The sequence below is a fragment of the Rhipicephalus sanguineus genome, chromosome 7, assembly GCF_013339695.2.
Source record: "Rhipicephalus sanguineus isolate Rsan-2018 chromosome 7, BIME_Rsan_1.4, whole genome shotgun sequence".
Lineage (NCBI taxonomy): Eukaryota > Metazoa > Arthropoda > Arachnida > Ixodida > Ixodidae > Rhipicephalus > Rhipicephalus sanguineus.
In genome coordinates, this window is record NC_051182.1 from 167,753,460 (window position 1) to 167,767,084 (window position 13,625).

Consider the following 13,625-nt stretch of genomic DNA (forward strand, 5'->3'; position numbering starts at 1 on the left):
ATGCGATTAGATCCTGGCGGAAATGGCAAGACCGTAAATTATAGTGACAGAATCAAGCATGCTTTTATCGGTTTTACAACACCTTTAGAAAAAAAAAAGGTCCGTATTTTTTGTAATTAAATACTAACCGTTTACATGTCACAAAAAGCGCTAACCTCTTTTGCAAAATAGAACAGCACGAGTGACGAGACGAAAGACACATTAACCACAGGACGAGTGCTGCGGTTAATGTGTCCATCGTCTCGTCCTTCGTGCTGTTCTATTTTGTAAATGTTGCACCAACTTGCCCAGCCAAAGTCTCCAGTAACCTTTTATTAAGTCAAGGTAGGTAAAATTTGCTACCTGGTTAGTCAGTGAGTAGTACCAACTGGAATGCTTAGTGCGTTACAGAGTTTTATTGCGGTATCAATTATATGGACACTCTCGACTGATTTGTGCCGTTGGCGTCACCGTCACGTCCCGTATATATATATATATATATATATATATATATATATATATATATATATATATATATATATAAAAGCCACAAAGAAATATAATTCAGAAATACTTTCCGACGCGCGGAATCGAACGGGCGACCTCTCGCTCCGCAGCGCGCGGCGTTAGGCGGCTAGGCCACGAAGAGTACCGTCTCTCAGTGTGCTAACGGTGAGCTCTTTATATACACCATTTACTTCAGTGTGCTTTTTTGCTCACCAGCGAGACGGCGCGAAGTGCGCGAGGGACGCGCTTTAAAGGTCATCGCACCGTTTGCAGCGTTGCGTGCGCGCCTCCGTGCACTTCGCCCTACAGGGCGTGGTTGCCTGCGTGCGCGTTTTCCTCGAGGAGGGAGGAGGGGTGGTTGTATGTCTTGTGCTTTCACCGCGATGTCCGCGCTGAAGTTACAGAGCGTACGAGGCTCACTTCGCTTGCTACAGCTGCCGCATTTGCGAAACGAGCACGTTGTTCAAACAGAAATAAGTAACAACTGTGACACTTGATAGTTCGCGCTCGTCCTGTGCATGTTCTTTTAATCCGTCCTTTGCGCTTGCGCGGCGCGCTGGAAATTTCGAGCTGCTTTCCGCTGTTCGCGTTACATTGCAATTTATTGCTATCGCATTCATCGCTTCGCCGTTGCGGCGAAACTAGAACTTTTATTTTTTTTACAGTGCTGACGGAAGCTATAGTGACAGCCGGCAAAATAATCTCGAGTTTGCAGTCTACATTTCGTCGGTGGAAAGTCATGGACAGTTCTCCCTCGTACGCTCCTGTTGTTTTTCAGCCGTACCGCAGTTCGTCGAGCGCCGCAGGTTCGTAAAGAAGCCCCGGATGCGTGGGAGAACGCGTCGAGGAACGTGATTTATTCCCCTTTGCCCCTTAGCAGTACTGTGCGCGCAAACGAAGCCGCGCCACGCTGTCCTATTCTCCTCACTCCCCTCATTCGATTGTACTTGAACGTAAGGTGACAACTTCATCTTATTAAAGTGAAAAACGTCAGATATTCGTTTTCATCCACTTCAGTACTGACAGAATGGACAAATTTGTTTCATCACATAAGTACACTGATGAAGATAGGCCGCGAGAATTGAAGGATCAAAGCTGCGCAAGGTATCTTGACTGGTCCCATCTCTCCGTGAAAAAACAGCAACAAGGAAAAATATTCATTACTACACTCGTGGCGAGGTATAAAAAAAAAAAGACGAGATAGGCAGGGGTAAGACAAAGAAAAAAGACCAATAAAGAGTAACGTATAAGTGTTTAATTAAGCAATAATTGCTTTGAACTCCCGTTGAAGGCGGCCTTCAAGTGACCTTGAGCCAAATGTCAGCGGCGTCATCCTGGCACTTACAACGAGACATCCGGGAAATCAGACAAGACCATCCGGGCATCTTTGCGAGAACGAAACGAGACATTCGATCAATCAGCCCAAGTGCGGTCTTCGGCAGTTAACCCTTCGTACAGGGCCCTAGGCACGGTCCAAACAAATGACAATATATATTGCTTCGCAGTTCTTCTTGTTTGTTCACACTATTACTGAAGGTGTAACTCCTTGTACGCTGAAATCTTCCTAAAAATTTACAATCGCGACGTTCCAAAGGCAGAGAGTGCACCATACACTTACTCTTTTAAACACCAGCGCAACGCCTGCGTGGTTTTGAACGCCATCGGTGGGCGACAAGACGGCAAACGTTGGCCGCATCGACCACATACGCTAGGCAAAGCCCAAGATTTATCTCGCGCAGTGACGGCAAACAATCCTGATGGACGAGCGCACAATGTAGTGCGGTGAGTTTGGTACGGTGTGCCTTTGCGAAAAGTACACGGTTATGCCTGGTATAATCTTGAACCAATCTGTTTTGCCGGCAGACATTTCAAGCCTACATCTTCTCTCGATTACGAGAGAGCCAGGCATTTAGAGCGTAGCTGCTTAAGCTCGAGCTTGGTCCGGCGGTATTTCTAACACCCCGTCGAGCGACGACGCGACCATGCGTCGCCCAGCAACGCGTTGGAGGAAGGAAAGGAGGACGAGACAATAAGAGAATTAGAGAGGAGGAGAAGAAATGAGCAAAACAAAATGAAATTTCTTGGCGAGGCGGGATTCGAACCCGGGTATCCACGGTCCGAAGGCGAGTGTCGTAACTACTCGGCCATCCAGGCACGCGAGCTGAACAAGCGTTTAAGTGAACTATATAATTGTGTTGCTATGGGCGAGAGAGTGCGAAATAGACACAAAGAGAAAGAAAGCGAGAAAGACAGACAGAAATAAAAAGAAAGACATAGACAGACAAAGGAAGAAAGAAAGTGAACCAAAGAGAGAGAAATAAATAGCCTCAACTTGGTTTTCCCATGCTTAACTGCCCCTCTCTATGCTCATGTCGCTACATCTAGACTTAACTGGCTATCTCTAGGTTAAGCTTAGGTGGTATGCTAAGGAAGGCCGCCCAGCTCCGCGGCTCCTGCAAGCTTGGCACCATTGATGCGAAGCTGCACAAAGTTTTTTTTAGATGCGAAGTATCTAAAGGCTGAGCTCAATCCGGTGGTGGTGGTGGTGGTGGTGGTGGTGGTGGTGTGCGGCGTGACCATACTTACTGCGCATGCGCATACCCTCTCCACACACCTCCTCCCCACTTCCCCTCTCCACTCACCCTCTCCCCACCCCTCTCCATTTTCCCTATCCCCTCCTCCTATCCCCTCCCCCTCTCCACTCCCCCTTTCCACTCTTCCTCTGAAACGCGGGCTAGACATGCCGAAATTATCTCCTGCGCAACGCCGCAATGAGCTCGAGCGCATGCGCGTCCCCTCCCCTTGTCTCCCCACTCCTACGCTGCCCCCCTCTCGACCGCCTGTCGACCGCGTTCCCCGCTCGCCCTGTGAGAATTAACGGCCAGGCTAGATGGAAGATATAACGCGCGTAGCGTCCCTCTTCGCGTTCCACGACGCGAGGTCGGTAGCATGCCCAACGAACGCTGACGCAACGCGATCGTGCAAGTGCTCCGGCTTCGCATCGCCTCATGGTCCCCTTTAGCGGGAGATGGTGTAATTTTTACTTTTGCTAGAGGGGCTATGGGATTTCATCCAATGACGGGAAACTGAGAACATACCTTGAGTGTGCCAATGGCAGCTCTTGTTTGATTTCCCAGTGACATCGGGGGAGGGTCGAAAATCCCCACGCTGAAGATTCCCTGATCCCAGAGGGGCTGGAGTGGACTTGGCTCTTTAATTTTCAGGTCTTCCTCCGCCGACTGTAGGTAGCTGCATATAGTGACACATGACACAAGCCGAGACATTGTCAGGCCGAGTTCTAGAAATAAGTTTAAATGGCCGCGGCCGACACTTGAAAGAAAACATCGCTTGAGCGTAAATGTACATGTACACAATTTAGCGCCTGTCTTTCTTTCCTCTCCTTCTCCTGTTTCATTTCTTTTTCGAACTTTACGGTGCTACAATATGTTTAGCAAACCCCAACTCGCCCATGAAGTTCTCCTGAAGCCTAGCACCGTCTAGCAAACTTTGTTTTTTTTTCGCTTATTTCTTAATGGCGCTGATCCTCTTAAGTGACATAGGGACAGATCGATGGACAGTTTTATCGTTGAGTCGGCGCAGAAATGCCTAGGCGTTTATAATATAGCGATGCCACCTTCTAAGCTTCCTTTGACTTCATATACATGACTATTGAGTAACCTGCGCTCCATCAAATTACCCAGTACCCTAGAAGTTAAAGGGCCCCTGAAACACACCCGATAATTTTTTAACATAAAGAGTAAGGCGCGCATTGTATTCAGAATGCCGCCACCATCAACAATGCCAACGCGGCAGCGCAGCGACCCGTGGTCGCACAACAAATTCCAAGAAACAACCCCTCATCCTCTTTGGGCCTCTCGGTATCCCCAGCGTTGGCCGTGACGTCAGAATTCTCGTCTGCTCACGTCATCCGCAAAAAAGAACCGGCTTGTCTGCTCGCAGGTACGCACGCCCACCGCTTTTGCTTCTCGCACGATGAGGAGGAGCACTCTGCCAGGAGGAGAGACGAGCCGACGAAAGGAGAGTAGCGAGGGAAACGGCAAAACGAAAGGGGGCCGCTTTTGGATCATCAAACGCATGTAACTGCGGTATTACGGCACCATTCGGAAAAATTATCGTGGCTACGTGTTCGCTGCAGACTCGTGCAGAACTGCAACAGCACAACTAAATTTCACACTCTGGATGATTTAGGGCCCCTTCAAGGCGTTACATGAACACCGACTCACTTGAAGGAGAAGCCAACTCCGAGGTGCGTGCCTTGGTAAGCAGGATGGTTGTTGATGAAGTTGCTGAGGCTTTTGCTAAAGGTGGCCTGTCGGGAGAGCATGTTGCGGCCGTCCTTGTAGAGAGAGTCGAAGAAGATGTAGTCGCAAAGCCCGTCATCCGGGAAGGCGTCGGGTGTGCTCGCCTTCTCTCCCATGATACAAACCATGGGCATCCTGTCGACAACTGCATTTGCAATTCGCAAACATGGCCTGGCGTCATTTATTTATTAAGGCGGACGCCTAATTGTGATGCCTCATCAAAGGCGACAATTGACCATCGCATCGACGGGCGTCAACACAAGTGATGCAAGAAATCACAATCATGCGATGACGTAATCACACGACATCGTCACTAGGTCAAAAGGTGGGGCCGATCCTGGAGGCAGTGCAAAACCGTGTTAGGTACAGCAAGCTATCAGAGGGGGCGGGGTGGATCCATACACCGACTGAGAATAAAAAAGTCACAGTTTCGCCGCAACGGCGAAGCAATGAATGCGATAGCAATAAATTGGAATGTAACGCGAAGAACGGAAACCAGCTCGAAATTGCCAGCACGTCGCTCGAGCCCAAAGGACGCACGAAAAGAACGCACACAGCACGAGCGCGAACTATCGTGCGTCACAGCTCGACACTTGAAGCGCGCTGCTCAAACATAAAGCACGACGCATGAAACGAACAGGAATACACAGGACGAGCGCGAACTGTCACAGTTGTTACTTATTTCTGTTTGAACAGCGCGCTCCTTTCGCAAACGCGGCCGCTGCTGCGAGCGAAGTGATCTTCGGATGCTCCGTGACGTAGGCGCGGATATCGCGAGGAAAGCACAAGACATACAACCCCCCGCTCCGCCCCACCAACGGCTCCCTTTTTTCCTCGAGATAGGCGCACGAAGGTGACCACGCCCTGTAGGGCGAAGAGCAACGGCGTTCGCAGGAGCGGGGTGACGATCTTTAAAGCGCACCACGCGCGCACATCGCGCCATCTATGTGGGGACTAACAAAGCATGCTGAAGTAAATGGTGTATATAAATATCTTGCCGTTAGCAGGCTGAGAGACGGTAGTGTTCGTGGCCTAACCGTTTAACGCCGCGTGCTGCAAAGCGAGAGGTCGCCCGTTCGATTCCGCGCGTCGGAAAGTTTTCCTCAATTATTTTACTTTGTGGCATATATATATATATATATTATATATATATATATATATATATATATATATATATATATACGGTGCATGACGACGGCCGACGGCAAAAATCAGCCGAGACTGCCCATTTCATTGCTATTGCAATAAAAGAATAACAAAAAATCTCCAGTGGCTTAGCTCGGCTATGCCAGGATATACATAGCGTCAGCAAAGGTTCAACTGATTATTCTTAGTTCTCCAGATTGTCTAGGATTATTAGCCTTCTTTTGTTCATTCTTCGTACGCTGAACCACTAATTGCCAGGCAACTACTTCGGGATCCGATGAGATAAGCTTCTCGGCTCTTCTGCGCCGTTTGAGCAGCATTTGCGCTCTCCTTCTCCATGGCGTTACCCATCTGCAAACACCAGTCAGAGGCCCTATCAAGCGGCTCCAGCACAGTGTCAGACGGCGACTGCATAGCGAAGGCGAATAGCTGCGTGCGCGCTGGCGCCAATACGTCTGCCAAGGCTACGACGTCCACTCCTCTGGAAAAGCGCAGAGACCGGCGGTGGCGGAGTCTGCGCGCGCCGGCGCCACTTTGTCTGCCGCGGGCTACGACGCCACTCCTCCCGAACGCGCAGACCAGCAGCGGCGAGAGGAGCGCGGTGGTGGTGGAGAGCGCGTGAGATGCCGGCTCCGGTGAGCCAGTTGTGTGACATCACTGATCCTCGCGCATGCGCAGCACGGCTCATGACAATCCACGCAAAATCGGCTCCGGCTAGGCAATTGTAGCTAACGCTACAAAAGGCCTTCGAGTCCTCTTAGGCGAATGCATCAGGAACCTCGTGAGTTTTTTTTGCTTATTTACTCATATATTTATTTAGCAATATTTGTTGGTGTTTTGCATCTCAAAACAACGATATAATTATTTGAGACGCCGTAGTGGAGGGCTCCAGAAATTCCGGCCACCTGCGGTTCTTAAAAGTGCGCCCAAATCTAAGCACACGGGCCTCTAGCATTCCTCCTCAATCGAAATGCGGCCGCCGCAGCCGGGATTCGATCGCGTGACGTTCGGGTCAGCACCTGAGCGCCATGACCACTAAACCAATGCGGCGGTTTCATTTTTTATTTATTTATTTATTTATTTATTTATTTATTTATTTATTTATTTATTTATTTATTAACAGCGAAGCTGTTCTAGCTCTGCTTAATGTGTGTGGTCATGCCCGAAAACTATTATCATCACGAACGGATATGCGCCACAGACTTTGGGCAGATCGCACTACTCACCTCTACGGCGTGGCCTGTAATAACAACGAAAACGAGTACATAGAGAGAGAGAGGAGAGAGAGAGAAAGAGAGAAACAAACAGAGAAACGGAAAGAAATATATAATAAAAGAGAAAGGGGAAAATTCTTGTCGAAAAAAAATTCTTCACGAGGCGGAATTCGAACTCCCGTACCCTAGATTCGAAGGAGAGCGTCCTAACCACGCGGCTATCCAGGCACGCTAGCTGATCATAGCATAGCCTTTCATAGTATAGTGTAGCAAGGGGGTGGGAAAGGGAAGTGAGCATGAGGAGGAGAGATGTGATCGTGAGTAGGAGTGAAAACAGGAGGGGAGATAGTAAAGCGTAGCTTAGAAAGAATGAGAAAGAGAGACAGAGTGAAGGAAATACAGAAACAAAGAAAAAGAGACAGAGAGAAGATCAACGAAAGAGAGAGAAAGAAGTAGAGAGAGAATGAAAGATCGAAAGAGGAAGCAAGCATCGCATCGTCTAGCGACCAGATACCGCACCATCTGGCCAGGTCGCGCATGCGCAGTAGCTAAGCCACGCCCACCGACGGAGACATCGCGCGCAGCCTCCGCTCTGCGGTGCATAGCCTGGCTGCGTACTCCCGAGGAGGAAGGCGCGCATCTCGAAGCTAGACGTGACGGTCGACGGGGAGTACGAGCGGCGACGGGCCCGAGCTTCGCTGTGCCAAGCATTGTGCGACTTAGTGCAAACTGCCCGCTATTTTGTATTTATTTATTTCTTTACTTATTCATTTATTTTTAATACCCCTAAGGGCCCTCGTGCGATGGAATTACATAGGGGAGATACACACACAACATAAAAAAAGACAAGCACCACCAGCGCTTGGAATGCAACTAATAATACACGTTATGAAAAAATGTGAGATATCTAAGCTTGAAATCAATAACCTTTATAGAAGGAACATAAGATATAAATCAAATGTGAAGTATAGACATAAGAATTGATTAGAGACTAAATACATAGAGGCAGTGAATTGATGAAGTAATGCTTTAAGAATATATAATATGCACTCCCAACACTGCGGGACGCGAAATGTTCGAAGATGCTATATTCTCGCTTCGTCTGTGAACATAACCTTGAAATACGTGCTCCAGCCTGTGGTTGGTGTTGCAACCTATACAGTCAGCAGGAAGGTTAGAAGCATTACGTACCAATAAGGCAGAAATTGGGATTTTTTGCGGAGCCAACGTCCCGCAATGTTTTACTGTTGGGTGTACACAACACAACAGGCAGTAATGTCTAATCTGCTAGGTCGAACTGTTTTCTTGCACAAGAATATGAAAACATGGTATAGGTTAGTTTCAGTTCCTATGCATAAATGTAGATTGTTCCATTGAGTTGCCCCGATGGGCGTGCCTGTGCTGGAATAACGCGGAGGCAGAATCCGCTGCTTTTATTTCATCGTGCTCCAGCGTGGACGGCTACCGACGTACCGGGGAGCCTGAGGATACTATACCTAGAGCATCGGATGTATTGTGTGCTTTATGCACGTCACCTATAGCTTTGCATTGCCTTCAGGATTGGCCCACCCTTGACCTAGCAACGATGTCCTGTGATGACGTCATCACGTGATTATGTACTCGGTTAGAACGTAAACAAAAGTACAGGATCCGCACGCAAGAACCACAGCGCGCCTGTCGTTCACCTTTGAAAGACAGTCGTGCTATAATAGGTCTCACTTCGAACCGTAAGCACTTTTTCTCGGCCTGCGTAAATATTACGCATATTATGAGTTAAAGGTTCGTAGTTACTACCTAAAACATTTCGTTTCGCTGAGCAGCGACGACAATTCCTGACTAAATTTACTCAGACGTTCAAGTTTCCGATCGTGGCAAAACGCCTATTTGGCCTTGTTGGAATCGGTTCATGTTTAAAAAGCGCGAAAAAAAAAAAACTGGGACGCAGCAGAGAATACACACAGGACAGGCGCTTCTAAGAACTGATTTTATTATCGAAAAAGTTTTTCTCCGAACAGAACTGCGCAAAGCACCTCTGGTACCACACCAGCGCACATGGCGACACCACATGAAAACACGCATCACAAAAAGGACAAAGTAGGGATATCTCTTTGTCTGATAGGGCAATTGGAGGATGAGTCTGAGAACATAAGTACTCATTCGAGAACATACGGGCATCGTGACTAGACCTCAACTAGACGTCCGGACAATCAGCCCAAAATATTGCGATTTAAAGCACGTTCTTTGGCAGTCACGCCTTCTCACAGGACCACGTTATATACCCTTGCAGCTGTCGAAACAAGTTAGGAAAGATATTGCTTCACAATTCTTGAGTATTTCTTCACACTACTACTGAAGCTGTAACTTCTTGTACACTGAACCCTTTTTTATCTGTTACAGAACCGATGATTTTCTAACATTTCAAGTAAACGCGCGCATCGAGTTGAGAATGTCGTCACAATCAACAATGCCAAACGCGGCAGCACTACAAGCCGCGAGCGCGCCCCAGAGGCCAAGAAACAATCTGAGTAATCGTCAGGGCTTGCCGTGACGTCACCATTCTCGTCTGCTCACGTAATGCACCATAAAGAACCTGTTTGTCTGCTCGCAGGTACGCGCGCTCGCCCCTCGTCCTTTTCGCACGGTGAGGAGGAACCCTCGGCAAGAAGGAGAGATGAGCCGACGGAAAGAGCGAAACGAGGGAGGGCCGCATTTCGATCATCAACGCATGTAACTCCGCTTTTACGGCGCTGTTTCGAAAAATTCTCGTGGCTACGTGATCGTTGTAACTCCTGCACAACTGCAGCACGACAACTAAATGTCAACCTCTGGGCGATTTAGGGCTCCTTTACAGTAGAAAAACGAACTTGCTTTCTTTAGGTGCGGCAGGTGGCACGTAAGGCACTCTGGATGGTTTCGATGGGGGAGGAGGAGGCGTCCACTGCCGTGTGTGCCGTGGGGTTGTCGGGCCTCCATCGGATTCGGGTCGGTTGACGACGATTTCGATGTCTTGGCTAGAAAATGGGCCACCACGCTTGCCGCCTGGCTTTGTACTGTCGGCCGCGTCAGTGGGCGGGTCTCTACCGCCTGCAGACACGGATGCCGTCTCAGTTTTTCTGTCGCAGAGGAGCGGTAACACGGATAACAACGAATAATGAAAAACGGACGTTGCTGTGGCCTGAACACAGCTGTCATGCGGCTAACGCTTGTCTGATTGGCTTTAGAGGTACCACTCTGGACATTAGTGATTTTTTTTTTAAAGGGACCGACCACTGGCCTGAACGTGCGATTAGATCTTGGGGGAAATGAAAAAAATTGTGAATTATAGCGACAAATTCAAGCATACTTTTCGTGATCTGAGTAGCAATATTATTTTTAAATTACATTTAAAAATCACAAAAAATCACAGCATATCCACGGAGTGAATGATGATGAGTGGGCGAAGCTGCGGAGGTTCATCGGTAAACCGTGAATCTTCCGTGAATTCTGCCCAGTACATCATCACCGACGTGAGATCGGGCGCGTTTATACTAAAGGTTCGATGAGTTATGACGACTTGCAGCTCACTTTAATTTTACATGTACGCTGTCAATTTTCATTGCTTAGAAAACCATTGCTTTAGAAAACATCTGGCGTCTTTCGTTAAGCAGCTGGCGTCTTTTCGCTTTGCTTTAGAAACATCTGGCGTTCTTTCGTTTTGCTTTTACAAAACATCTGGCGTCTTTCGTAGGTTTATTTCATCAATCAACGGCGTTTTGAACAAAAATTTTATTGTTTAATCACGCACAGGAGAAATCTCACCAGGCACTACCTTGGAGGTAAACAATGGCTGCTAATGGGAATGAGAGACAGAAGAAGTCGGCTTTTAGCTAACACTTACACTTCTACTTCTACTAACGTTTCCTACTGGAACATGCCAATGGCTGCTAATGGGCAATGAGAGACAGAAGAATTCGGGTTTTGTTAACGCGCACGCTGCGAATTTTTTTATTGTTCAACAACGCACAGGAGAAATCTCCCACCGGCACCACCTTGGAGGTCAAGATCTGGTACTAGCGTTAAGACTGGTTACGCACTACGACGGGGACGAACGGGTGCCGCTTTAAGGAGCTTCGCCCCTAAAAAGAACAGTACGTCGCGAAGCCTGGTGGAAGAGCCTTAAAGCTGGACTATGGAGTCGTTCACTTTGCTGTACGTAGTGTAATGCTTTCATGCAAGCCATAATTGGTGCTCAAAATTAGAGTGTGTATATCAGTATACAACCCCGCTCTGTTTTGTGCTGCTGACGAGGTAAAAAGAGTTGCACGCTGGGAAGAGGTGCTGCCTTCGCGGCAACTAGTGGAACATGTCGAGCCACGGCGCATGTGCGCGGGGTGCTCCGCAGATCGGAGACTTTTGATTATAAATGTTTCACGGCGTTTTCCACGTTGCTATTCCGTGATTATACACTCTTACCGGCACGATTTCTGGTGCGCTAAAAGAAAACAGGCACAATGAAAATAGGATGTCTGTCCCTTTGACGTGCGCCTAATTCTAAGCACAGGGGTGTTCCGTGCATTTTGTTCTTCATCGAAGTGCATACACCGCTGCCGGGAATCGAACCATCATTGCTCGAGCTTGGCAGGCGGGACACCTTACCTGTTGAACAGCTATGCCATGGCGAGTTAGACGTGACACTAGCGGAAGCGACTGTGAATCAGCGGCATGCACAACATTTTGAGGCGTGAGCAAGTGTTGCTCACCAAGGCTTCCTATGAGGATCACAGCTGCCACGGCCGTAGCGACGAGGAGGAAGGTTATCGTGCACAGCACCACTCTAGTCAGCCACACAGTGCTGCTACATGAAGCAAACAAAAGTGACGTCACTCTACTGTGAGTTGAGCCTCAGAGCACAAAAACGATGCAGTGTGAGCCGAAAAAACAAACAAACAAGCAAACGAGAGGATGATCAAGTTTTACCTCTGCAGAATATTTTTCTCGGCTTTTGTTGAGCCCATTTTGATTAGATTAGTTGACTTAAGGTAACTTCCATTTAAGAAGGTCAGTATCTGTTCACATTATAACTGCATTAGGCGCTACATGCTAAACCACATTGCACCATTAAGGTGGATTTACCTTGTCTATAATTAGCAAATTTAGACCACAGAAAAATGCATTTTCACGAATCAACATACCCGCATTTAGGGGGGCTACAAAACGCCTAAACACCCTTATCAATTAAAAAATAAAGGCTACGTGGACTCAGGAAACATCAGATCAGCATCGAAAGATAGAATACTACACACTCAATCGTCCGCGCAAACACAGCAATGTAACGCACCGTATAGATCACACGTGCTTTGCAGTCCTACACCGACCCTCTGGGATATACAGCCATGGTCAGTTGACCTGTCGGTAATAATAATATCTGGGGTTTAACGTCTCAAAACCACCACATGATTATGAGAGACGCCGTAGTGGAGGGCTCCGGAAATTTTGACCACCTGGGGTTTTTTAACGTGCATCTAAATCCCCCCCCCCCTAAGTGCACTGGCCTCAAACATTTTCGCCTCCATCGAAAATGCAGCCGCCGCGGCCGGGATTCGATCCCGTGACCTGCGGGTCAGCAGCCGAGCGCCATAACCACTAGACCACCGTGGCGGGGCAGTTGACCTGTCGTTAAGTGACAGTACATTCCTGTTCTGCATAATCAAACAATAAACATTCATTCAATAGGTGTTAACTGATGGTGGGTATTTAGGCAACCATCAAACAGACGCATCTGTTAATCTAAATTCACCTAATATTGAATTTATTAACATTATCTCGGGTTTTAGGAATCAAAACAACGATATGATTATGAGGCACAACGTAATGGAGGGCTCCGGAAATTTTGACCATCTGCTGTTTTTTTAACACCTAGTATTGAACGTGTATATAATTAGCTAATTTCGATTATCAGCTGGCACTCTTTCTTATGGGCCACAGGTGTTTCGACGACTCATAGCCCCTTAGTTACTCGAGAGGTAAGCCTCGGTGGTACAGTCGTTACGGCGCTCGGCTGCTGACCCGAAAGTCGAAGGTTCGATTCCAGCCGTGGTGATCGCATTTCGCTGAAGGCGAAATGGTAAAGGCCTGTGTCCTGTTAGATGTTGAAGAACAGCAGATAGTCAAAATTTTCGAAGCCCTCCACTGCGGCATTCCACATAAAGTGATCATTGCGCTTAGTACCCCAGCAGTTATTATTAAAGCTATAATTGTTCTGAAATGCCAACCTCTTTTCTACACTTTACCTTTCCTTGTGACCTCCCGCATTGTTTAGTGCCGGTGAGCTTCTTATTTATTGCAATAAAAGCTCATCTAAAGTAATTTCAATCACAAACCAGGCTCTACTTACGAGGACTTCTTCTGCTTCTCTTCTGCGGGAAGACGGGAAACAAAAAGTCGCAGATTCCCCGCAAAGACGAGTCAGTGAATGCGA